This window comes from Papio anubis, chromosome 13, assembly GCF_008728515.1.
Source record: "Papio anubis isolate 15944 chromosome 13, Panubis1.0, whole genome shotgun sequence".
Taxonomy (NCBI): domain Eukaryota; kingdom Metazoa; phylum Chordata; class Mammalia; order Primates; family Cercopithecidae; genus Papio; species Papio anubis.
The window spans coordinates 1,041,991-1,066,794 of NC_044988.1; the positions used below are offsets into that span (position 1 = coordinate 1,041,991).

The 24,804-nt window shown below is 48.2% G+C and overlaps 2 long non-coding RNA genes across 4 annotated transcripts in view; one reads left to right on the plus strand and one right to left on the minus strand.

The window, feature by feature from the left end:
* Window positions 1-17,468, minus strand: part of LOC103878552 — a 44,352-nt gene extending 26,884 nt beyond the window's left edge. For 2 of the 3 annotated variants that reach the window (XR_004177772.1, XR_004177770.1), the window contains exons 1-4: window positions 9,359-10,412; window positions 3,996-5,224; window positions 3,086-3,244; window positions 1,474-1,737 (exon numbers count right to left, since the gene is read on the minus strand). This is a non-coding gene — a long non-coding RNA (uncharacterized LOC103878552). Of the gene's footprint in view, window positions 1-1,473; window positions 1,738-3,085; window positions 3,245-3,995; window positions 5,225-9,358; window positions 10,413-17,160 lie in introns of those variants that run through there. The other variant, XR_004177771.1, reaches the window with a different exon arrangement.
* Window positions 17,469-17,769: 301 nt separating this feature from the next.
* On the plus strand, window positions 17,770-24,124 carry LOC108582218. The gene is made up of 4 exons (XR_001895448.3): window positions 17,770-17,806; window positions 18,815-18,933; window positions 20,906-21,144; window positions 23,582-24,124. It is a non-coding gene; the product is annotated as an uncharacterized LOC108582218 (long non-coding RNA).
* The last annotated feature ends 680 nt before the right edge of the window (window positions 24,125-24,804 follow it).

Genomic DNA, 24,804 nt, shown 5'->3' on the forward strand with positions numbered 1-24,804 from the left:
ATAGCCCAAAAGTGGAAAGCCCCCAAGTGCTCATCAGCTGATCGATGGATAAACAAGCTGTGGTGTGTCCATGGAAAGGAATGTTATTCAGCCATGCAAAGGAATGGAGTCCTGCCACAGGTGACAGCATAGATGAGCCTTGGAAACATTTTGCTAGCTAAGAGAAGCTAGACAGCAAAGGCCACATATTGTATAATTCTGCTTACACTCATGTGGTGCATAATGACCGGTCAACGATGGACTCTGCATATAGATAATGGTCTCATAAGATTATAATGGAATGGCTGGGTGTGGTGGCTCATGCCTGTAATCCAGCATTTTGGGAGGCTGAGGCAAGTGGATTGCTTGAGGTCAGGAGCTCGAAACCAGCATGGACAACGTGGTGAAACCCTGTCTCTACTAAAAGTACAAAAATTAGCTGGGCGTGGTGGCGGGCACCTGTAGTGCCAGCCACTTCGGAGGCTGAGGCAGGAGAATCACTTGAACCTGGGAGGTGGAGGTTGAAGTGAGCTGAGTTTGTGCCACTGTACTCCAGCCTGGGCGACAGAGCCAGACTTAGTTTCAAAAAAATTCCTATTGCTTGGTGATGTCAGAGCCATGATAATGTCATAGCACAACACAGTACTCGCAAGTTTGTGGTGATCCTGAGATAAGCTAGCCTAGTGTGCTGGCAGTCATATAAAAGTCTAGCACATACAATTATGTATAGTATATAATACTTGCTAATGATAAGAAATGACTATGTTACGGTTTATGTATGTAATACACTACACCTTTTTATTGTTATTTTAGAGTATACTCTACTTATTATAAAAATTTAACTGTAAGACAGTCTCAGGCAGGTCCTTCTGAAGAAGGTGTTGCTATCACAGGAGATGAGAGTTCCGTGTGTGTTACTGCCCCTGAAGACTTTCTAGTGGGACAAAGTGTGGTGGTGGAAGATGCTGACATTGAGGATCCTGACCCTGTGTAGGCACAGGCTAATGTCTGTGTTTGTGTCTTACTTTTTAACAAAAATATTTAAAAACTAAAAAAAAAAAAAAAAAATTGAAAGCGGAAAAAGGCTTGTACAATAAGGATATAAGGAAAGAATATTTTTGTGTAGCTGTACAATGTGTTTGTGTTTTAAGCTGACCATTATTAGAAAGGAGTCCAAAAGTTGACAAAAATTGAGCAGGTTATAAAGTAAAAAGGTTACAGTAAGTTAAGGTTAATTTATTATTTCAGAAAGAAAAACTTCTTCTGTAAAGAGTGTAGCCTAAGTGTACAGTGTTCATGAAGTCTACCTTCATGCCTTAGGCCTTCCTGTTCACTCTCCACCCACTCACTGGCTCACCCAAAGCGACTTCCAGTGCTGTAAGCTTTATTCATGGTAAGTGTCCTACACAGGTGGACTATCTTTTTTATCTTTTATACCATTTTCTTATCATACCTTTTCTATATTTAGATAAGTTTAGATACACAAATACTTACCATTGTGTTACAATTTCTTACAGTGTTGAGTAGAGCTGCATGCTGTACAGGTTTGTAGCCTGGGAGGAACATACGGCTGTCTGTTCTGTCATACGGCGTAGGTGTGCGGTAGGTTGTCCCATTTAGGCTTGTGTGAGGACACTCTTTGATGTGTACACATGAAGAAAATTCCCTAATGACACTTTTCTCCGAATGTGTGTCTGTCGTTAGGCAACAGATGACTGATGTGAAATGTCAGAATGGGCCACGCCATACAGAGATGGTCTAGGGATGGAGTAGGAGACGGGTAAGCAGGAATCAGGAAGACTGCTATAGCATGGGGTTTCTTCCCCACTTCCCACCCCTTTGTCAATAGAGACAGCGTCTTGCTGTGTTGCCCAGGCTGGAGTCTAGTGGCATGACCATGGCTCACTGCAGCTTCTAACTCCTGGCATCCTCCCACCTCAACCTCCCAGGTGTGTGACACCACACCCAGCTAATCAAAATCAAAAAATTTTTCTAGAGGCAGGATCTCACTATGTTGCCCAGGCTCACGGAGAGTTTCTTTTGGGGACATTGAAAATGTTCTAAAATTAGATTGTGGTGATGTAATTCAGTGTATCTTTGAATGAGTTTAAGTGTCGTGTCAAGTACAATTGTCTCATTCAGCTTAGATTTTTGGAATGTTTGAAGACAAACTTTGCCTTGGAGATCATCTGGTAGCTTTCTGAGCAGACGACTGTGGATTGAGGGGAGCCATCCACTCTGCTGAAAGTTTGAGAAGATGAAGACTGAAAACAGTACCGGCGATGGAAGAGCATTGGAGATTGTTCACAAGCAAAAATGCTTTCCGCTGGGGATTGTCTCCAGCTCCTTCACCTCTTGGTGTAGGTACAGAGAGCAGAGGCAAGAAGAGCCTTGAAGAGGCAGCCACACATTGTGGTGAGCAGCACACAGCCTCTTGCTAGGATAGGAATATGCTATCTATGCTTTGGTTCCCAATCTCCTTGCCAATAAAACCTTTGTCTCTGGTCCTCTTAACTGTAACAGCATGCTGGACTAACAGGTTCAGGGAGTAGTCTGCTGTGACGAATACTTGTTGCGCACCTACTGTGTGCCAGGGTGTAATCTAGGTGCTATGGATTTGTGATCTGGTTTGATAATTTTATTTTAATGAGTACATGAAATTTTGATACACTTATCTTTCTACACATAGACATAGTGAAGTGATGACTACAGTTAAGCAAATTACCATCTTATCATCTCATAGAGTTACCTTAGATAAATACATTTTAGATTCAATATTGACTCATCCAAAAACGCATGTTTTGAGCATCCAGTTATTTTCATGAATTGTGCTAGGTTCCAACTGCTGATGAAAACTCATCAATACAATTTCAAACACAGAGGAATCATGTTTTAATAAATTGTGGAGTCAAATAAACGTGGGTGAGTGCACCTTTTACTAGCTGTGTGACCGTGGGCAATATTATTTAGAAGGGCAGTTTTCTCAACTGTAGACAGCGTAGAGGGAGTGGGGGAACTCCCTCTGTGTCATTAAATGTTGTAAAAATTGATTGCGGTAACCCATCTCATCTCATTGAACACCCAGCTCAATGCCAGGAATACATACCTTCCGATTTCCAGCTCACTCCCACGGATATAGGTAATGATTTTTGTGGAAAGCCATCCTAGTAGCCTTGTAAACTGACTTCCTCATTTGAAGGTGAGGGCTCTGGAAGCGTTTGTGTCTTCCCCGAGGTTGTATAACTAGGCAATGGTGATGTCAGCCCTGAAAGGCAGGCATCCCCAATCTCAGTTCAGTGCTGATCTACCACATCATGGTAACTTGCGAGATTAGTGTGTCTTCTGTGTCTGTAATGTGCATTCCCTCAAAGTGTTTAGCACGATCTTTAAACCTGGAGCATTCACTGTAGGTGCTCAGAATATTTTTAAAAATGCCTTCCCAGGCCGGGCGTGGTGGCTCAAGCCTGTAATCCCAGCACTTTGGGAAGCCGAGGCGGGTGGATCACTAGGTCAAGAGATAGAGACCATCCTGGCCAACATGGTGAAACTCTGTCTCTACTAATAACACAAAAATTAGCCGGACGTGGTGGCGCGTGCCTGTAGTCCCAGCTACTCAGGAGGCTGAGGCAGGAGAATCACTTGAACCCAGGAGGCAGAGGTTGCAGGGAGCCCAGATGGCGCCACTGCACTCCAGCCTGGTGATGACAGAGTGAAATTCTGTCTCCAAAAACAAACAAACAAACAAAAAAAAGCCTTCCCAACCTTAGGCCAATTTAGTCTCAGGAAATCCCTGCCTTTACCACTTCTCTATCCCAAGAATCGTTCATTTATTCTTTGTTTTCTGTCTTCAGTCAGTTCTCCCTCCCTGACAGATGATTTATCTAATTTTCAAAGTAACTCGGTTGTAGTGAAGGGTTGGGGGTTAGAATGTTTACTCAAGGGGGCAGGGCCCCTTCCCAATAGAAGACCTCCTCAGCCAAACTGGAGGGTCACCAGGAGCAGGGAGGCCGTCTCACCTCCTGCAGGCACGGGGCACCCTGGAGGCTGTGCTCTGCCCAAGCCACCCTCCACGGAGCCCCCTCAAGGCTGCTCTTGGCCAAGGGCTCTGGTTCCACAGCTGCCACACTCTGCCCATTCCCTGCCCACTAGCACACCAGCGCAAGCTCCTGGCAATGGGCACTGCAGAGGCTTCCTGCTTGATGGGGGGTGGGGGAAAGAAAAGGAAAAAATAGAGGATGAAACATGCAGGTAATTTAGTATCTCAAGATATCACACAGCCACCCAGACAGAACAGTTTCAGGTATGTAATCAAACCCGAGGCCTAGGGATGGGTAACTATCGCAACCCAAGAAGCCCTGTTGAATTTGTGTCTTTCTTTCAAAAAACTAGAAGAGAGTGAGTTTCTCTCACTCTGCTGCAGAGTTCAGGCCCCGGAGAAGAGTGTTGGGCGCAGAGGGATCAAACAGAGCACCAGGGCACCCAGCTGTGGACAGAGTGGGGGGTCCTTAGCATAACTGTGGCGACATTTGGGGAAGGCCCTGAAAGCATGAAAATCTCCTGGCAGATGAACATCGAACGTATCCACGGCTCTGCGGAGGACCCAGGACACGTTGCTTCAATTGTTAAGACCTTGTCAGAATGTGAACGACTTGTCAGAATGTCGCGGGCACAGCAGGCCGGGCCGGGTGGAACCCGAGGACCAGCAGGCCCGGCCAGCGCGGAGCCGGGAGGGTGGCATCGGGGCGAGGAAGCCTGGGCTGTCCTGTGACCTCAGGCCGGTCCTCCCCGCAGATGGCAACGTCCTTGTCCCACATGAGCGGCCGAGCCGGAGGGACCCGGCCCCTGACTCCTGCCCGCAGCCCCCTTCCAGCTGCCAGGGCTTCTCTGCCTTCGCTGCACATTAGAACCCCCGGGGCCTTTGAAAACCTGCGAACGCCCTGGCACCGACCCAACCCCGTGCAGCCAGCGTCTCTGCGGGAGGGGCCTGAGTGCAAGCCCACATTGTTTAACGTTCCCAGGTGACCTCGTGCGCAGCCAGCACTGCAGACTCCGGGGCCGCCCCAGCCGCCGCCCCCCGCGGGCCCCCGGCTGCCCTCTGGCTCGGTGCCTCCGCCTGAGTCTGAAGGGCCGCATCCTCGCTTCTGCCCAGCGCCTACTGCCAGCGGTGACTGTCTCTGGAGGCGTCATCTGGGGGCTGTAGTGGGGTCAGTGGTGGCTCTCCAAAAGACACGTCATGTCTGGGAACCTAATTTGTAAAGAGGGTTTTTGAGAATTAAATTAAATAAAGGTTTTCGAGAGGAGATCATCCTGGAGTTAAGCTGAGCCCTAGATCCAATGACAAGGGTCTTTATAAGAGGTGGGGGCCGGGGGGACGAAGTAGGAGAAGGCCCTGCGGAGAGGCAGGCAGAGATTGGAACCACAAACCAGGCAATGCCCAGAGCTACCCACAGCTGGGAGACTCAAGGAAGGATTCTTCTCCAGAGCCTTGAGGGGGAGCATGGCCCTGCCGACACCATGATCTTGGACTTCCAGCCTCCAGAGCTGTGAGAGGGTCCATTTCTGTTGTTTAGTCCATCAGGTCTGTGGTCTTTGGTGATCTGTGGTCATTGGTTGGCAGCCCTGGGAAGCTGCTAGAGGCGCCCTCTCAAGCTGCTATTTTCTGCTTGGTTGTATCGAGGGCTGAAAGCCATCCAGTTCAACATGCTTCCTTTGGACTCAATGAACTCACCAAAGCTGGCCTTTTTCTTCTTATATTTAGAGCTTTTGGGGCTGTCCCCTAGGGCAAAGCCTCCCTCTTTTCCACTCCCTTCCAGCCTTTTCTTCTCTATCCAGACTCAACAGCATCCACCAAAAACCACCTCAGAAGGCTCGCATCCTAGAGTTGAAAAATGACTTTGCAGGTTTTAATTTTTCATATCATTTAAAAAATGAGCCAAATTTATGCCTTGTACAATGACTTGCAGACAATTGAAGCAATCTGGAAGAATAAGCTCTACCTTCACCCCCTGCCCGCTTCTTCCATCCCACCTCCTATGCCCATGGTAACCAATGACAACCAAGAACACTCTGGTGAAGACTCTTCCAGTCCTTTCTCTAGGAAGACACTTTCCAAGTGACAATGGACTCAAATATATAGGAAATGTAAGCTTTAACACAGGTAGAAACAGAACCGGGCTTGTGGAAGTGGCCATGGTGGGATGCTTGGGACCCACTGACTATTCCTCCTACAATCTCTTGGAGGAACCCACAGGCTACAGGGAACAAAGACAAATCGAAAACCACTATCTTAGCCTTCCTGGAGTTCGGGCCTTGGAAACCAAGGCCAATGCTATGGTTTGAAAGTTCATGTAGTCTTCAAAATTCATGTTGAAGCAATCCCCAAAGCAACAGTATTAAGAGGTGAGGCCTTTAGGAGGTGGTTAGGCCATGAGGGCTGTCCTCAGGGATGGGATTAGTGCCTTGTAAGAGGGCTGGAGGGAGCTAGCCAGGCCTTTTTTGCTTCTGCCTCCTGTTGTATGAGGACCCAGCAACAAGGCACCATCTTGGAAGCAGGAGCTGCCCTCACCAGACACCCACTCTGCCGGTGCCTTGATCTTGGACTTCCAGCCTCCAGAACTGTGAGGAACACGTTTCTATTCTTTATAAATCACAAAGTCTGTGGCATTTTTGTTAGAGTAGCCCAAATGGACTAAGGCAGCCGGGACGACGGCAAGGCACGTGTGTGGGAAGATAAGGGGGGGCTCATTCACAGAGATTAGGGGCTCTTCAGGTTGGACGGTGAGGACCCGGACACCGGCAGAGAGGGGGTCATGGCTCTCTCTCTTTAAGGCTTCTGTGTATTTCAGAAGGAGGAAGAAGCTGTAGTGATTATTTCCAGCTACATACATCAGAAACTCTGCTCAAAGCCTACAATATCTCCCCATGTCTCCTACAGTGAAAGCCAGAGTCCCTGCTGGCCACACAGGATCTGCTCCTTCACGCCACCCCAGAGACTCTTCCTCCCTAGTCGCATCCCCTGTCACTATTCCCTCCACCTGCCCTACTCCAGTCCCCAGCTTCCCTCCTGTCCCTCAGACACACCAAGCTTGGCACCTGTGCATTCGCTCTTCCCTCTACCTGGAGTGCTCTTCTCCACGTATCCGGGCTCCTCCCTTCCTTCCTGCAGTCCTCTGCTCATATGCCCCCTGATCTGAGCTTCCCCAGCCACCCTACCCAAGTGGCGCCTGCCCTACCCACCACATGCTGTTCCCTGTTTCCTTCACTTCTCCAGCACTGAGTGTCACCTGACTTTCCAGCCACAGGGACACAGACTGACTGTACCACAGCTTTTGTGAGAAATAATACAAAAATAAGTCAGCTGCTTTCTCCCACTGACTGCACTGCAGAGATGTCACTGAGTACCTGTTCTGCTCTGCCCCAGGCTTCCTTCTCCTCTCTGGCTTCCAGAACGTTGGGGGCAAAATTTGAGGGTGAACTCTAAGAACTCTGTAGGACTTTAATGTCTTTCTCTTTGTCTGCGATTTTTCAGACTTATTCACATTCCCCCACCCTCATTTCTTGTGCCTGTTGTGTTATGTTACGCTGTGGAGTTTGCTCTTTTCGTAACCCAAGGAAGAGGCAGGAGAGAAGTAAGCCGCTTGTTGAGGTCCCAAATGAATACACACACTTGAAGAAGGTGACACTCCTCGATTGCCTGTACTTCTGCGGCAAGCTGCTAGGACTTTTGGCCCAGCAGGCACAGTGGGAAATCTAATACTGCCTGGGACAGATTTTAAAAAGATGATTGGTACAAGTAGTTCAGTCAAGTACTGAGATCAAGTTTTTGCTCATGTAGTCTTACGTAAAAGACAGTATGGATAAGAACATGTGTCCATAGGTTTACAGAATTTCTGAGCTGGAAGAAATTGTTGGTACATCCAAATACTTCCTTACAGAAATGAGGAAAACTGAAGACCAAGCAAACTGCCTAAGGCCCAGAGCTTCTTATGGACAGAGACAATGGGATGAAAATCTTTTTCTCTCTCCTCCCAGCTTTTTCCATGATACCACCCACAACGTTGCAGTTCTTCCCATTTTGTGTGTTGAGCTTTTTCGTTTGAGATCCTTGGAAAGCGTGTTAAGAGGTTATGCCTGCATATGCATAATTCTTGTTCCCCCACAGACTTTCCAAATTCAATACGCTGATGGAAGCAAAGGCCCCTCATCGCTTTCCTCAGCGCTCACCCTGGGTTTAATGCTAGGGATTAGGAGCGCGCCTGTGCCAGCCTGCTCCCTGCTCGGCCTGCCTGCGCTGGAGGGCTGCTGGCGGGAGGTGGATGTCAAAACACAGAAGGCGCTTGTTGGAAACAATAGGACTTGGAAAGTGTGGGGCCGGGGATTGGCGCGTGGGGAATACCAGGTGGCAGGTGGGATCATCAGACTAGGGGTTTCAGGGAAAGCTGCCTGCTGGGTCCAGGAAAATAAAAACACGGGATTCCAGATGTTCCTGGAACATGTCTGGTTTTAGTCAATATTGTAGGAATCCTTAGCATAGGTTCTCAAACATCCGTAACATCTTAGGGGAGCACAGACTGGAACCAAAGGGAAGACTCTGCTGTATGCAAATCTCAGAAGTCTCCAAGGGGTGTTAAACACAACACAGCACAACACAACACAGCCACATAACACAACATCACATCGTACAACACAACACAGTCACACAATACAACATCACACAGCACAACATAACAAACCACACAACACATCACACAGAGAAACACAACACAACCACACATCACACCCACACATCACACAGTGAAACACAACACAACCACAAGACACAACATCCCACCGTGCAACACAATACAACCACACATCACAACCACACATCACACAGAGAAACACAACACAACCACACAACACAACATCACACCGTGCAACACAACACAACCACACATCACACAGTGAAACACAACACAACCACAAGACACAACATCCCACCGTGCAACACAACACAACCACACAACACAACCACACATCACACAGTGAAACACAAATAATAAATCCACACTCCACACAACATCCCACCGTGCAACACAATACAACCACACATCACAACCACACATCACACAGAGAAACACAACACAACCACACAACACAACATCACACCGTGCAACACAACACAACCACAAGACACAACATCCCACCGTGCAACACAATACAACCACACATCACAACCACACATCACACAGTGAAACACAACACAACCACACGACACAACATCCCACAATACAACATAACAAATTACACAACACAACACCACACAGCACAGCACAACACAACACCACACAACGTAACACAACCCAGGCTTCTCTGGTGAGTAGTTAGGGTTAGGGCCTACCTTCAGGAGGAAAGCCGTTCTGGTGAATGGGTATATTTGCCTAGTTATGGCTGAGTGGTTTTCAATGGCAACTTCAGCCTGGAGTGCCGCGGAGCTGAGCTGCAGTTCCTGGCGTCGTAGCTGCATTAGTCCCAGTCAGCCAAGTCCAGATCTCCGTGGGGGAAGGGCTCCTTGAAGTTTGGAGCTCAGGAGCTGTCATCCAGAGAGAAAGCTCAGCAAAGCTGACTGACAGAAATGCAAGGAAATGTTGGATCTATGCATCCCGTTCTCTTGCATTTTGCAGGTATATTACCCCGGAAAACCGGAGCCCATTCAGCAGGAGCTCAGTTGCGCTGGACATGAGCGCTCACGGATTGAATGTCCACGTCAGGACTGGGCTTAGTTTTCTATATTGCAAAACGATGGCCTTTGGCACATGACATACCACCAACACTGATCCCAATGATGGGCACGCAGCGGCTCTTTCAAAAGCTAAGGAAAGTGATCAAATGGAGTTGAGAAAATGTGCAAGGGTCAATTTTCCCATGAGACACACAGCTCTGACCTTAGAGACACTATAATGCAATTTCCAGCTTCACCCTCGCTTTGTTTCGAGTTGATTTAAATGCTTGCTGGGTTGCGAGATGTTCCTAACGTCTTCCTGCTCTTTGTATCTCTGTCTTCTACCAATGGGAGCCTGAGCTGATCAGGCCAGGGCAATAAATTCAGAGTCAGGGTAAACTTTTTGGCTGTTCCTTAAAACTCTTTCCAGCCATGAGGTTGTCAGTCGTTATTTCTGCAAGCCTGACCCACCTCCGTCTGAAGCTCCCAAGTTCATTGTTGAAGAGTAGCTTTCTGGGCCCATTGGATCGGACTATCCTGGGCATGCGTCCAAGAACTGGTATTTTCAACATGTGATTCTTATGCATAGTTTCTTAAAAACAGCTATTGACCAGAAAATGAACATGCACGTAGCTACGACCCTTGTCAAGAAACAGAACTTTGTCAGTGGCAGAGATCCCTTCGTGTCCCGCCTCCCAAGGGTAACTATTATCTTGAGTTTACACAGTTGCTTCAGTGCCTTTCCGGAGAGGGGAGGCATTAACATTTAGGGATTTATTTAAACATGTATCTCTCAACATCATAGCAGGGTTTTGTCTGTTTTTTTTAGTGCTATATAAATTGAGTTACGCAGCATGTAGCTTGGCATTTTGTTTTTGTTTTTGTTTTTTTGCTTCCTTACCATTAGGTTTGTGAAATTCATTCATGGTTCTGCCTGTAGCTGTATTACATTACATGACTAAGCCACAATGTATTGGTCTATTCTGTTGGTGGACATTGGGTTCTTCTTTCCAGTATGGGACTGCTGTGAATAATGCTGCTCTGAACATTCTTGCAAAACACATTTCTCTTGGTCATACCTAAGAATGAGATCGCTGGGGGAGCTTCTCTTCAACATCTGTAGAGAATGCAAACTATTTTACAAACTGGTTACTGTAAGCACGATTTTAAGAGTCTTTGTCTGTATCTTGGCAGACTGGTGGGTGGAAACAGCCTACTAGTTGTATGTATAATTCCTCGTCATCCCCCATCCCCCCAATTTTGGAAGGTACTGGCCAGATTTGTTTTCAATTGGAGTTCTGTTGGTCAATTTAATCCCCTTTTTGTTGGTTATTGCTAAATTCTCCTGAATTAATATCCTAAGTGGCTTTTCTTTGAGACAGGATCTTGCTCTGTCACCCAAACTGCAGTGCAGTGATCACAGCTCACTGTAGCCTCAAACTCCAAGGCTCAAGTGATCCTCCTGCCTCAGCCTCCTGAGTAGATGGGACTACAGGTGTGTGCCATCATGGCTGGCTAATTTTTAATTTTTTTGTCCAGATAGGGTCTCCGTATGTTGCCCAGGCTGCTAAGTGGGCAACATTTTTTCTTGATCTGTCCAGAAAATAAAATGTATATGCACAGGAACCCACTACGTACCAGGCCCAGCGCGAGGTGCGGGCAATACAATAGTCAATGAGACAGGGAAGAGCTTGGCATGTGTGACGCTCTCAGTCTGGTGGGAGACAGGCATATAAACAAGACTAAGTATATAATTATAAATGGCGAGAGGTTCCGTGTATGAAATGAATACGGAGCTGGAGAGGATAAGGGGCTGTGGGCAGAGATGGCACTGTTTAGACCCAAAGATGTGGGCAAGAGTGGGAGAAAGCCTGGTCTGAAAGCGACAGGTAAGCTCAGACCTGACTGCCTCCTGTGAGGAGTCGGGCGAAGGATGTTCCCGGCAGCAAGATGTTCTCTTGTTCGGCCTCCGAGGGACAGAGGACCTGGGCACATGGATGAACGGGGAGGAGCGTGGGGGAGGAGGATGGCATGACGTGAGGCTGGCAAGGCGGGCGGGACCTGGCCTGGAGTCTGGTTGGCGGTGGGGAGGCCACAGAGTGGTGGCCGTGGTTTGCTGCACAGGACTGAAGGATAGCTCTGGTGACTGCAAGCAGAAAGAGTTGTACGAAGCCAAGTGAGGAAACAGGAGGCCGGTGAGAAGCCTCTGCAGCCATCCGGGCAGGACACAATGTTCAGCGGGACTAGGATGCTGCCCATAGACTTGGAAAGACAGGGATGCATTTGGGGAACATGCTGGAGCCGGAACAGACAAACCTGGCTGTGGATCAGATATGAGGCGTGAGGCAGGGACAGGTGGGACGAGAGCTTCCAGGCTTCTGACTTGAGTAACTGGGTGAAGGGAGTCGTCATTGACAAAGATGGGAAACCTTTCCTATGGACATCAAATCCCTCTTATAGCATTTAACGCCTACTCTACCTCACTCTCCGGTGGTCCCAATATCTCTCTACGGTCAACGTCAAAATAAAAGTCACTTTCTGGTTTTTGTTAACAGACTTTCTTGCACCCTCTTCCACCATTATTACTTATTCACTGAGTGACCATCTGTATGCTTGCTGTGTCCAGAGCAACTGGGTCATAGTTTTAATGTGTAAATTAATGAAAGAGTTCTTTTTACTCTGTAAACCTATAGACCCAGGTAACAGATCTGGATGTGACTTTCAGAACAAATGCAATTGCTTTAAAATGATCTTTCTAGGAGAGCAGTTATGAAACACTGAAATATTAAGATAAACCTAATAAGAATTCTGAATTCAGAAATGTAAAAGAAGTGACAGGAAATAAAAACTGACTTCAGCCATTTCTTTTCACGAATGAACTGGACTATACAGTATTTTCTTTTCGAATTTCTTTTTCTTAAAAGAATTTTAACTATTCTTACTTTTTTTTTTTTTGAGACAGTGCCTCGCTCTTTGGACCAAGCTGGAGTGCAGTGATGTGAACACAGCACGGCCCACTGCAGCCTTGACTTCCTGGGCTCAGGCGATCCTCCCACCTCAGCCTCTTGAGTCTCTGGGGCTACAGGCATGCATCACCATGCCTGGCTAAGTTTTTATTATTTTTATTTTTTGTAGAGACAAGGTCTATGTTGCCCTGGCTGGTCCTCAACTCCTGGTCTCCAGTGATCCTCCCGCCTCAGCCTCCTAAACTGCTGGGATTACAGGTATGAACCGCTGTGCCCAATTTAAACCGTTTTGATGCCATTTGGAGTGGACTTACTGTATAAAACCACACGATGTGATCAATTTCTTCAAAACATACTCCTAGGAACATACAGATATCAGAAGCACTTCAGCATAGAGTTTGTGAGGAAATTCCTACCCTTTCAGATTGCTCAATGTAACGCATTAAAACATTAGGTTTCGGTGTCTTAGTTGACCCACTAGAGTGGTTTTTCAGGGCCCCAGAGTCTCCCCTGATCATCTGGAGCACTGGAGAAGAAAGCCGTGAGCTGGTGTGTGGCCGTCCTGATGCCACTCTGTCTCCGGGAAATCATAAAGAGGAGGCTTTCTTAATTGCAGACGACAGAATCCACTCTGCTAGTTTACGCAGAGTCAGTACAGAATTTCCAGGAGGACCAGAGAACAAACCTTGGATACTACGTCGTCAGGAATAAGCAACCAGAAGAAATAGCAACCACACAACGAGATATTTCCAGCACTCAGATTCTCTGCTGCTGGGACCAGAGAGAAGAGCGCTGGCCGTGGCTGCACAGAACAAACCCCTCCTTCTCCATGTTTGCCAGAAGGTCCCATTTCCCCTCTCATGCCACCTTCCGTCCTCATGGCTGCATCTGTGTGGCATAATCTGGAACTCCTGCTCCCACAACACAGACGACGGTCAGTTCCAACCCGAGTTCAGCAAGTGCTGTCCCTAAGGGGAGTCCGGGGGGCGTGGCTTTTACCTTCCCACGTCTGCAGAGCAGGGAAATAGACTGCGTGAATGCTGGAGACAATGTTTGAAATAATTTGCATGATCTGCTGCAGACAGTGAACAAAATCAGCGACAGACACGATATTCCCAAATCACCGTTCTCCTGCTCCCAGCACTAATTCCGTTCAGGAGGAACATTTAGCTAGATTTTGCCTGCATTTACCAAGTGCTTTCCTTTCGAGCACTTCCTCTTTCAGGCCAGTTAAACTAAACTTCACGTGAGCGGAGCACACAGCAAACACTCGAGGAAAGCGAGTACGTCCACGGCTTCCTCAGGAACGCATCTGACGCCCAGCGTGGCATCTCCCCACTTATCACAGCACCGCACCAGAACCTGCATTTTGCTAAGGTAGGCGGGAAGACGGAAAGGATGTCTAATGAATCACCAAGTCTTTGCGGACCAGAATATGCTTTAGTTTGTATTGGCTCACCTCATCACGCTAGGACTGGACCTGTGGCTGGCAGGGATGCCCCGCGACTGATTGAGCATGGTCATGCAGAAAGAATGATGAAGCCTGTGAAGGATCAGGCTCCTAAGACACAGAGAGGGGCCTCCTTTGGTAGTCCCGGTCCCACATTTCAGGGACTTTCTCATCATTCTGCCCCTAATAAGAGCTGGGCCCTGACACCCGCCCTTCCACCACAAACAGTGCCACTAAAGCTGCAGCCGGCACTGATGCAAAGCCCAGAGTCACTACTGGGTGTCATAGCTGGGGTGCCCACATAAGAGGGGCTGGGACAGGGCCCCTTGGAAACAACAAGGCACCTTGCAGCCTCGCCCAGGGTGGGGGCCTGGGGGACTCTGGGGAGAGGAGTTGAACCTGTATATATATAGCCTTTTGGACTCCTGGAAATGATCTATTGATAAAAGCTGCTTCTCATCAAAAACAAGAAAGAGGAAGGGAAGGAAGAAGAGAATCCGTGGAAAACTACTATCTAAGAGAGAGATTTTGTTTGTTCTCTTACTGACAAAAAGGGGTAATTTGGCAGGAAGAATTAGGGAAAGCAGACAAATTACATATTATTTATTGTTGGAGAAAGTTAAACTCCAAGGAGGGAAGGCTCAAGAGCTGGGGAGAAGGTTGATTTCACAGTGCCTAATTTGCCACGTTTCACGACGTGTTTGATTTTTGAAGTCAGTATTTTAAAGAATGGCTTTCACATTGGGGCAAAGGTAAAGCAAGTCAACTCTCACAAAAACATTTACTAGAGACTCTGACTTTCCATGCCACTTTAAAAAAATCGGTGAGCTTAACCTGCCACAAACGATCCTTCTTAAACCATTCCTGGCTCTTCAGGTCACGTCCTCTGCTCTGATTTTCCCTTCCTAGAACGTGCACGGTACAGAGCCAGGGTTCACCAGGTGGTGCTATCTACCACCTGCTCGTCTTCACGCAACACAGACAAAACGTTCCCATGTACATGTGTTTTGCACCACTCCTGTGATTCACAGCTCCTCAAAAATCCGTAGTGGAGATTTGGTGGAAAAAAAAAAAGAATAGCCACGTTCTTCCACCCCCAGGGGGTACGTTTTACACCAGGCATCTCACAGGCTTCCATCTGAATCTTCCAGGAGGCTTGGATCCCAAGGAACACAAGCGCTCGCAGGCAGGCTGTGCAGGCGGGTTGTGGGGAGGCGTATTGTGAGCCCACCGCGTCGGTGGAGAGCAGGACCTGGGGCTTCCCTGGGGCTCCCTTGCGGACAGGACACAGCACGGCTCCTTGGAGCACCAGCACCTTCCCTGGAGTGTTCCACTCCCAGCCCAGCGCGGCCACTCTCTCGGCCTCTGCCTCTGTGTCTGTGTCTTCTTCTCTCTTTATTATTAGGGGGCTCCTCTCCCTCCTGCACCCATTGGCTCCTTCCTCGGGAAGTGGCTTCTCAGCTTGACTCTTCCTATATCCCGTCAGCTTGGGTTCCCACAGTGCGATTCTCCCTTTTCTTTCTTTTTTCTTTTTTTTTTTTCTTTTCTTTTTCTTTTTTCTTTCTCTTTTTTTTTTTTTTTGAGATGGAGTCTTGCTCTGTCACAAGGCTGGAGTGCAGTGGCACGATCTCTACTCACTGCAACCTCTGCCTCCCTGGTTCAAGAAATTCTCCTGCCTCAGCCTCCCAAGTAGCTGGGACTACAGGCATGCGCCACTACACCCAGCTAACTTTTGTATTTTTAGTAGAGAAGGAGTTTCACCATGTTGGCCAGGATGGTCTCAATCTCTTGATCTTGTGATCCGCCCGCCTCAGCCTCCCAAAGTGCTGGGATTACAGGCATGAGCCACCGCGCCTGGCCGATTCTCCCTTTTCTTGAGTGAAATTCCCAACTGGGAGCTCCCCTGGCCCAGCTCCTTCTGGCCACACTAGATCTGGTCCCCTGGGCAGGGGTGGTGGGGTCCTGTGATGACACAGGGCTCTTGGTCTTCGAAGACAGCAGGGCCAGTGGGGAGCTGGGCTCTGGGATTCCTCAGGCTATCGCTTCTTTTGAGGTGAATCCATAACAAACCAAGGGCAGAAAGGAAAACTAGGACAGTAAGCCATGATTTGCCCATGTCACCGAAAAGGAAACAAATGTTCGGGTATAAATCTTGATTGTCTTATTGTTTCTTCCAGGAGAGTTGGGGATGAGTCCTATCTGGGAACCAGTCTGTCTACTTCACTAGATTTCATTCTAGGACTGGAATTCACCCTCCTGTGCTCACCCAGTCGCTCTCGACCTTCAGGTCTATTTCCCCCCCGTTGACGGCCTTCCTGGGCTGGGCTTTTCGAGGCCACTGTTGAAAGGAGGTGGGGCCTGTCCCCTGCTCCACGTCACCAGCTTTCCCTTGCAGCACACAGCTAAGGGCACTGCATTAGAAGAGCCCTGAGGTCCAGGCTTGGGGAAACCTTGACCTGCCGGTGCCTGCAGAGGGAAGTACGATGAGAGTTCTGCGTCGCTGAGGTTCTAGTTACCTCTCACTTGTATGACGTTTGTGCAACAAGGCTGATTCGCCGCTGAGGGCATTTTCTAAGGGATTTCCTGTGGGCACGGACTTTCCTCAGTGTCTCCCAGCCCGAGAGCGCCCTTTTGCTGCTGCTGGAAATGCCCAGAGTCCGTGCACACTTTTTCCATGGACGGTGCAGCTATCCAGGCCCCACGTTCAGCCCAGCGGGGAGCTCTGCTATGATAGGGTGTGTGGCGTGACAGATACTTTATTAGGTGCGAACCGACTTTTATTTGTTACTTCGTGGGCCTGTCTGCCCACACTCCTGTCTCCGAGTCCACCTGCAGCACCTGCGTGGCTGGGTGTGTGTCACGGTCCCTCTCACCGCTAAGCATTTGCTCCTGAGTTCTACCCGGGACACCTTCTCATTCCTCCTGACTTTTCCACTCTTAGATGTTGCTTCTGCTGAGAAGCTTGACCTGATTGCCCTCTCCCCAGGACAGGACTGGATGGCCGGCGCCCCACATTTATCCACTCCCAGGGCAGTCAGTGCTGGGCCCGGGCAGTATGTCCTTACCTTTTTTTGGTACTGGCTGCTAATGTCCCTGAGTGAGGGTCCTGGAGAAGCTCCGGCTCCACTCCTTGGCGGGGCCCTCCGAGGTGGGCACTGACAGTGCTTAACAAATACTTGTCCGCTGCCGCGTGTGGGGCCTTGAAACCTGACTCTGGCTAGTGGAAAGTTCTCCTGCATTCTGGATTTGGGGTGGTGGTACGCATTCTATTAGGAGCCCCTAGTGGTGCTTCAGTAATAATAGCCAGTATTCTACAGTATTCTAGAACAATCAGGAATTGTCCCAAGGAGTCCTTAAGCACATCCCATGTTCTTATCTCACTTGTTTTTTTTTTTTTTTTTTTGACACAAGGTCTGGCTCTGTCACCCAGGCTGGAGTGCAGTGGCGCGATCTCGGCTCACTGCGTACTCAACCCCCTGGGCTCAAGTGATCCTCCATCTCAGCCTCCTGAGCAGCTGGGACTACAGGCAGGTGCCACCACACCAAGCTAGTTGTTTTTTCTTTTTCTTTTTTTTGTAGCTATGAGGTCTCACTATGCTGCCCAGACTGGTCTCAAACACCTAGACTCAAGTGATCTGCCCACCTCCCAGAGCGCTGGGATTACAGGGGTAAGCCTCTGCACCTGGCTTAAGTCACTCTTTGATGAGTGAGGTAGGTACTATTTTTAACTCCATAAAAGAGGTGAAGTGAATGGTCCAGACCATACAGCGGGCATGTGGCCGTTGCAGGCTGGAAGCTGGACTCTGGTCCCAAAGTCACACTGGTGACCTCTCGGCCTGCGGTGACACCTGTTGCCTGCAAGTCCCTGGGGGTCCTCTACTCTGCAGTGGGTTAGGGGTCCACAGCACACTGAAGACGCTTTATAAGCCTCGTTGGTGTTTTATAAGCCTCTTTGTATTCTACTAGCAATCTAGCAAGTGTCTTCAGCTTTAAAAAAGTCACCAAACCCAGGTGTCCTGCCAATTGAAGCATGCATTTAAACAAATTCCTCTTCTTCTCCTTCTCCTTCTCCTTCTTCTTCTTCCTCTTCTTCTTCTTCTTCTCCTTCTTCTCCGTCTCCTTCTTCTCCTCCTTCTCCTCCTTCTCCTTCTTCTCCTTCTTCTCCTTCTTTCTTCTTCTTTCTTCTTTCTTCTGACAGGTTCTTGCTCTGTCGCCCAGGCTGAAGTGCAGTAGCACAATCTCGGCTCACTGCAACCTCTGCCTCCTGGGTTCAAGCGATTCTCCTGCCTCAGCCTCCTGAGTAGCTGGGATTACAGGCGCCGCCACCACACCTGGCTCATTTTTGTATTTTTAGTAGAGACAGAGTTTCACCATGTTGGCCAGGCTGGTCTCGAACTCCTGACTTCAAGTGATCCGCTCGCCTTGGCCTCCCAAAGTGCTGAGACTACAGGTGTGAGCCACTGTGCCCAGCCATTTAAACAAATTATACTTCTTATTTATGGGTATGAATCCAACTTCTTCCCCCACCTTTCTGTGTTTTTTTTATTTTTTGTTTTTTAAGTGTATGTGCTGCCAAAGCGAGCATGCCCCTTTCTGTTTCTCTGTTGCTTTTTAAAGTTATGCAATTAACACCCAAATGTATTTTCCATTCTCAGAGACTGAAATAGACATATAGAGGGAAGTGGGAAAAGCCTCTTTGCTGCTTGCTTCTCTCTGCAGGACAATCCCACTTTCTTCCTGGGAGATAAAGATCCTCAGCTTTGGAGTGGATCCTGCAAGTCTTTTTTCTCTGCATTCACACACGTGTTTATAGCCGTGGAATAAAGTTCTCTTTTCATGTAAGTGACATACCCTGTGCATTGTTTCGTCACGTAGTCTTTCCCCTCAGTGGACCCTACATCTTAGTGATCATTTCCGGGGCCACGTCACAGATCGGCCTCATTCTGTTTAAGGGCTTTCTGATATACACCACCCTCAGTGATGGGAATTTGAGTTGTTCTCAGAAAAACTGTAAATCACAGTTTACTTAAAAAAAATTAGTATTACTTCTTTAAAACATGCCCCAAACAATACAAGCGCTCATTTAATGCCGAGGTTTACGCTCCTTTTCACAGTCACACGGTCAGCGCCAATCACACTTTCCAGAATATGGAATGCCTCCACTTGGTTTTGGTAAAATTAGTGCCTCCCAAGGTCTTCCCACCTCCTGGTCCGCCTCCTCAAGGAGGGGGCCCGTCCATTGTGCTCTTGGAAGTAGCACAGGATGTTGTTACACTTCGCTACCCAGTTGCATAATGGCCTCCGAAATCAGGCCCGGTGCTAGTTTAAGCCCTTGTGTGCCCTTCAGATACTGACCACAGATCAGCACGGTGGGCTGACTACCTGAGGTTAACTGCAGTGGTTGAGTCCAAAATCTTACTCTGGTTCCCTCTGAGGTTGGTAACAGATCAGACCCAAGAAAATCAGATGAACATGAAAGAACTGTATCAGGGCAGTCCTCGAAACAGGGCTCAGGGAGCCCTCTTCCTTCCTCTCCACAATGAAGACACTGGAGGGAAGGCCCCGTCTGCAGGGCCGACCCTGCCCACCGTAGCCTGGCCTCCTGCACGGAGGGTCCCAGGCGCTCTGGATCTCTCTCCTGGTCATGGCAGTGCCCACCCAGGGGTGCGGTATCTCTTCTCAGGAGTCAGACACAGTCCGCACGGGAAACCGGGAGCAGATACAATCAATCTCCTGTGGCTGCAACCCGGCCAGGGGGCTGAGCTGGTGGCTCTTTCCTCCCAGAGCGCCTGCATTTTTTGCGGATGGAGTGAATGTTTGTATTTTCGTGAGGCCATGCGAAAGGAATGTGAATATTAGAAAAGAGCCCTGTTTGTTAAAACGATAATTGCTAGAATGCTCTGGAACCGTCCACATTCGCTCTTCCACAGTCTCATAAAAGCCCAAGGAATGGGGGCAATGTCTGACTGACGAACTGGACTCAAAGCCCTTCCAGATGAGAGAATTTTGCTGTCATTTTGCTTATAATTTTCCCTAATGACTTGGATTTCTCTTTGGCCACCAAATATTTCAAAGCAACTGGTTTTTATGGCATCCAAGAGCTGAGAGCCCCCATGGCAGTTCTCGGGCTCAGGACAAGCACGTGAATAACTAATAACCAAGTGGACAAATATGCATCTTGTGTTTGAACCAATACTCACGCTCGATTACACCGCAGGCTGTTTCAGATGCTTTCAAGCCAGGCCTGGCTGGCCCTACAGACACCCCCTGCAGCCACTTCCTCAGGAAGTGAGCTCACCACCCTCATGCAAGGGCGTTTGTAAGATGCTGGCACTCCTCTGGTGCCAACGCTGGCGGCTGGGGTCACCTGCGGGTTTTCAGTTGCTCCTTGGAGTTGCCGGAGAGTCCCAGGAACAAGCTGCCTCCTTGCCCCTTCCATTGGTTTGCCGCCTCCAGATAAAGTGCGGTGCAGGAGTTTTTCATTCACGGAAGAGAGGGAAGGGGGGAGGGAAGGAACGCAGCCTGCAGGGCCTTGAGCTCCTCTCAGGCTTTGGGCCCGGTGAAGGGTCCGTGCTATGGCTGGGGGGAGAGGCTTCCTGGGTGAAAACCTCTGCGTGTCTTGGCTTTAGCAAGCTGGGGTGCCCACCTCCACGTACCTACATCTCCATGCGGAGCAGCATCGTGGCCTGATGGTCGGGCGAGGAAGCTTCTCCGGGTCGGGTTAGACTAACGGGCTGGTGTGAATCCGGCCTCTACAACCTCCCAGGCTGGGAAGCCTTGGGCTACTTACTTAACCTCTCTATGCCCTAGATTTCCTGCCGGGAAATGAGAAGACAATCAGGCCTTCTGAATCTTGTACTGCAAAGGGCTTAGAACAGGGCCTGGTTCATAGAAGAACGAATGGGCCGGAATTAGTGCGCTCTGCAAGGGTTAAAATGATAATTGCTAGAATGCTCTGGAACCTTCCACGTTCGCTCTTCCACGTCTCATAAAAGCCCAAGGAATGGGGGCAATGTCTGACTCACGACCTGGACTCAAAGCCCTTCCAGGTGAGAGAATTTTGCTATCATTTTGGTTATAATTTTCCCTAGTGACTTGGATTTCTCTTTGGCCATCAAATATTTCAAAGTAACTGTTTTGTAAGGCATCCAAGAGCTGAGAGCCCCCATGGGAGTTCCCGGGCTAAGGACACTTTATGCAAACCCATCCCAGGAGGAGGAGAGGGAAGAGAAAGGAGGAGGGGAGGGGGATGATGATGACATGACATGATGATGATGATGATGATAACGCGTGATGTTATGATGAATGTGGTAATGATGATGATGATGATGATGAAGATCTGATGAGTGTGATGATGATGATGCGGCGCAAGATGATGCCTGATGATGTGATGGATGATGAGGATGATGATGATGACCACGATGATGGGCGTTATGATGAAATATTAAAATATAATGATGGCGATGATGATGATCCGATGATGTGATGATGATGATGCGGCGATGCATGATGATGATGATGATGATGATGATGATGATGATGACATGATGATGACCGATGATCCATTTATGATGATGATGCGATGATGATGATGGAAGATAAAGATGTATCATGATGATGATATTTTGTCGATGATGATGATGCAATGAAGATGATGATGGCGCCGTGATGATGACCGCATGCGTAATGATGATGATATGATGATGATATGATGATGTAAAGATGATGATGATGATTAAACGATGATGATGACGATGATGATATGCACGATGATGATACGACGATGACGCAAAGATGGACGATGATGATGATGATGATGATAAAAGATGACAAACATGACAACGATGATTTAAAACATGATGATATTTTAAACAACGATGATGATGATGATGATGATGGTTATGATTAAGCACGATGATGATGATGTAAACAATGATGACATGATGTACCACGATGATGATGATGTGATGATTGCCGCATTGCGACAGGTCGACACGAACATGATGATGATGACAATGATGATGATGCATTTAAATATTATTAAATGATATGATGTGATGATGATGATGACAATGGCCATGATAGTCGATGGTACGGCCGATGATGATAAATGATGATGATGCGAAGATTATGATGATGATGTGGAAACATGATGATGACAATGATGATGATGATGAAATGATGAGAAATGATGATGCATGATGTGATGATGACAATGTGATGAACATTTATACGATGGCGACAATGAGGAGGAGGGTGGAAGAGGAGAGGGAGGAGGAGGGGGAAGAGGAAGAAGGAGAAGGAGGAGGAGGGAGGAAGAGGAGAAGGAGGAGGGGGGGAGAGAGGGAGGAGGAGAAGGGAGCAGGAGAAGGGGGAGGAAGAGGAAAGGGAGGAGGAGAAGGGAGGAGGAGGGAGGAAGAGGAGAGGGAGGAGGAGGGGGAAGAGGGAGGAGGAGTAGGGTAGGAGGAGGAGGAGAAGGGGGGAAGGAAGTGGAGGAGGAGGATCCTATTGTTTTCACCAGTGACTGCTTCAGAAATTTGAAAATGGCTATTTTGTTCTTTTATGCCCTGCTGCCCCTTAGCCCCAGTATTTTTTTACGTTTCCTCTGTGGCACATCAGAGCATTGTGGACAAGCCCTCGTCTTTTAACATGTCATGGATACTGGCCTGGGTTTGCCACATAGATATTCAGAGGCTTCAATTTTACTCCCTCTTAACGTCATCAAGGCGATCTGTGGCTCACCCCATGGCAATACCATAGGAAGAAGCCCTCTGCAGCCTGCAAGCGCAGACGACATTTTTAGGGCCAGGCTGCTTTCTCCCACTGCCAACGTGCCCCAAGGCGCCGACCTTCGCAGTCCCCCTCCTGCCTTCAGGCCTCCGGCTTCCTCTTTCCCTGAAGCCTCTTTCCCTGAAGCTCAGGTTTTCTTGACCGCTGTGCTATTGACATTTGGGGCTGGATAATTCTTTGTTGAGTGTGAGGCGACTGTCCCTGCTTCACAGGGTATCTGGTGGCATGTGTGGCTCTACCCACTAGATGCTAGGGGCTTAGCCCAGCTTTGACAGCCAACGTCTCCAGAGGCTGCAAGGGACAGGGCAGATCACTCCGGGTTGAGAACCACCGGCCTGAAGGATTGCAACCGCGTTTTACGTGACCCTAAACACAAAGCCTGGTGGGTCCACATGTGGAGGGAGGGGGCCACACACAGCAGATAAAGCCATGGAAAGCCACCCTGTTGGAAGTTCTCTTATTTCCTGGTAGAAACTAGGAGACAGTGGAAGCCCTGAGGTGTGGATATTGAGCGGGTGGAGAGTGGCCGTGGAAGCGAGGATCCGGGCACTTAAGACCCCCAGCATAAGCAGCTAGGAGCAGGCCCCTTGACTCCAAAGACGCCGTGAGCGCTGACGGGAGGAAGGGGCCTCTGTTTCTCAGTGAGGTTTGGTAAGCCTGTTCCTATTCTTCCTTCCTTCCCACTTATCCTCACAGCCAATGCCCATTAGAGGAAGAGATCCGATTGCATGTGAAATGCCCGTCAGTACTTCTCCAGCTGGAATCTACAGACCTTTGGAGGCCCACAGACATTTCTTCTGCAGTCGGTGAGCTTTCTGAGAACACACGTGGCTTTCAGGGGAGCTAAAAGGATGAAGTTCATTACGTGTTGGATCATTTACAGTTACACCTTCCAATACTGTAGCCGCTGGCCACTTGTGGCTATCAAGAACCCAAAGTGTGACCAGCAGAAACTGAGGTGTGCTTTAAGTGTCAAATACACACTGGATTTTAAAGACTTAGAAAAAAAAAGAATATGAACTGTCTCAGTAATTTTTTATATGCATTACCTGCTGAAATGCTAATATTTCAGATATATTAGGTTAAATAAAATCTATTATTAAAATTAATTTCACCTGTCTCTTTTTACCTTGTTAATGTGACTGCTAGAAATCTTACCCCCAGCTTTACTGAGGTGCAATCGACAAATAAAAACGATATATATTTTAAGTGTCCAATGTGATGTGCTGCCAGAAAATTTAAAATTGTGTACATGGGCCGGGTGCGGCGGCTCACACCTGTAATCCCAGCACTTTGGGAGGCCGAGGCAGGTGGATCACGTAGTCAAGGGTTCGAGACCAGCCTGACCAATATGGTGAAACCCCGTCTCTACTAAAAATACAAAAATTAGCCGGGCGTGGTGGTGCATGCCTGTAATCCCAGCTACTCAGGAGGCTGAGGCAGCAGAGTCGCTTGAACCCTGGAGGTGGAGATTGCAGTGAGCTGAGATCACGCCAGTGTACTCCAGCCTGGGCAACAGAGTGAGACTCCATCTCAAGAAAAAAAAAGTATGTATGTGTCTCACATTATATTTTGCTGGACAGCATTGATATAATCACACCTTCTCAAAGGGGACTGTATTGCTCCTTAAGGGGCAAAAATTGGTTGTTGGGCGTGGCAGTGAAAAAATTGTAATCTTTTATATAGAGAGAACAAATAGACATACAGTATATCAACAGATATACAGTATATCTATGGTATGAAAATTTTATGGGAGCAGAGATTAGGAAAAAAAAGTTTAAAAATTGCTCTTTAAGTGGATAATAATGAAAAAAATTGAGACACACTGATCTAGATGTACATCATAGAACCCAGGATGTACTACATGTGTGTAAGCCTGGGTCTGCATTTGTGTTTAGGATCATATTAGTGCCAAGTAG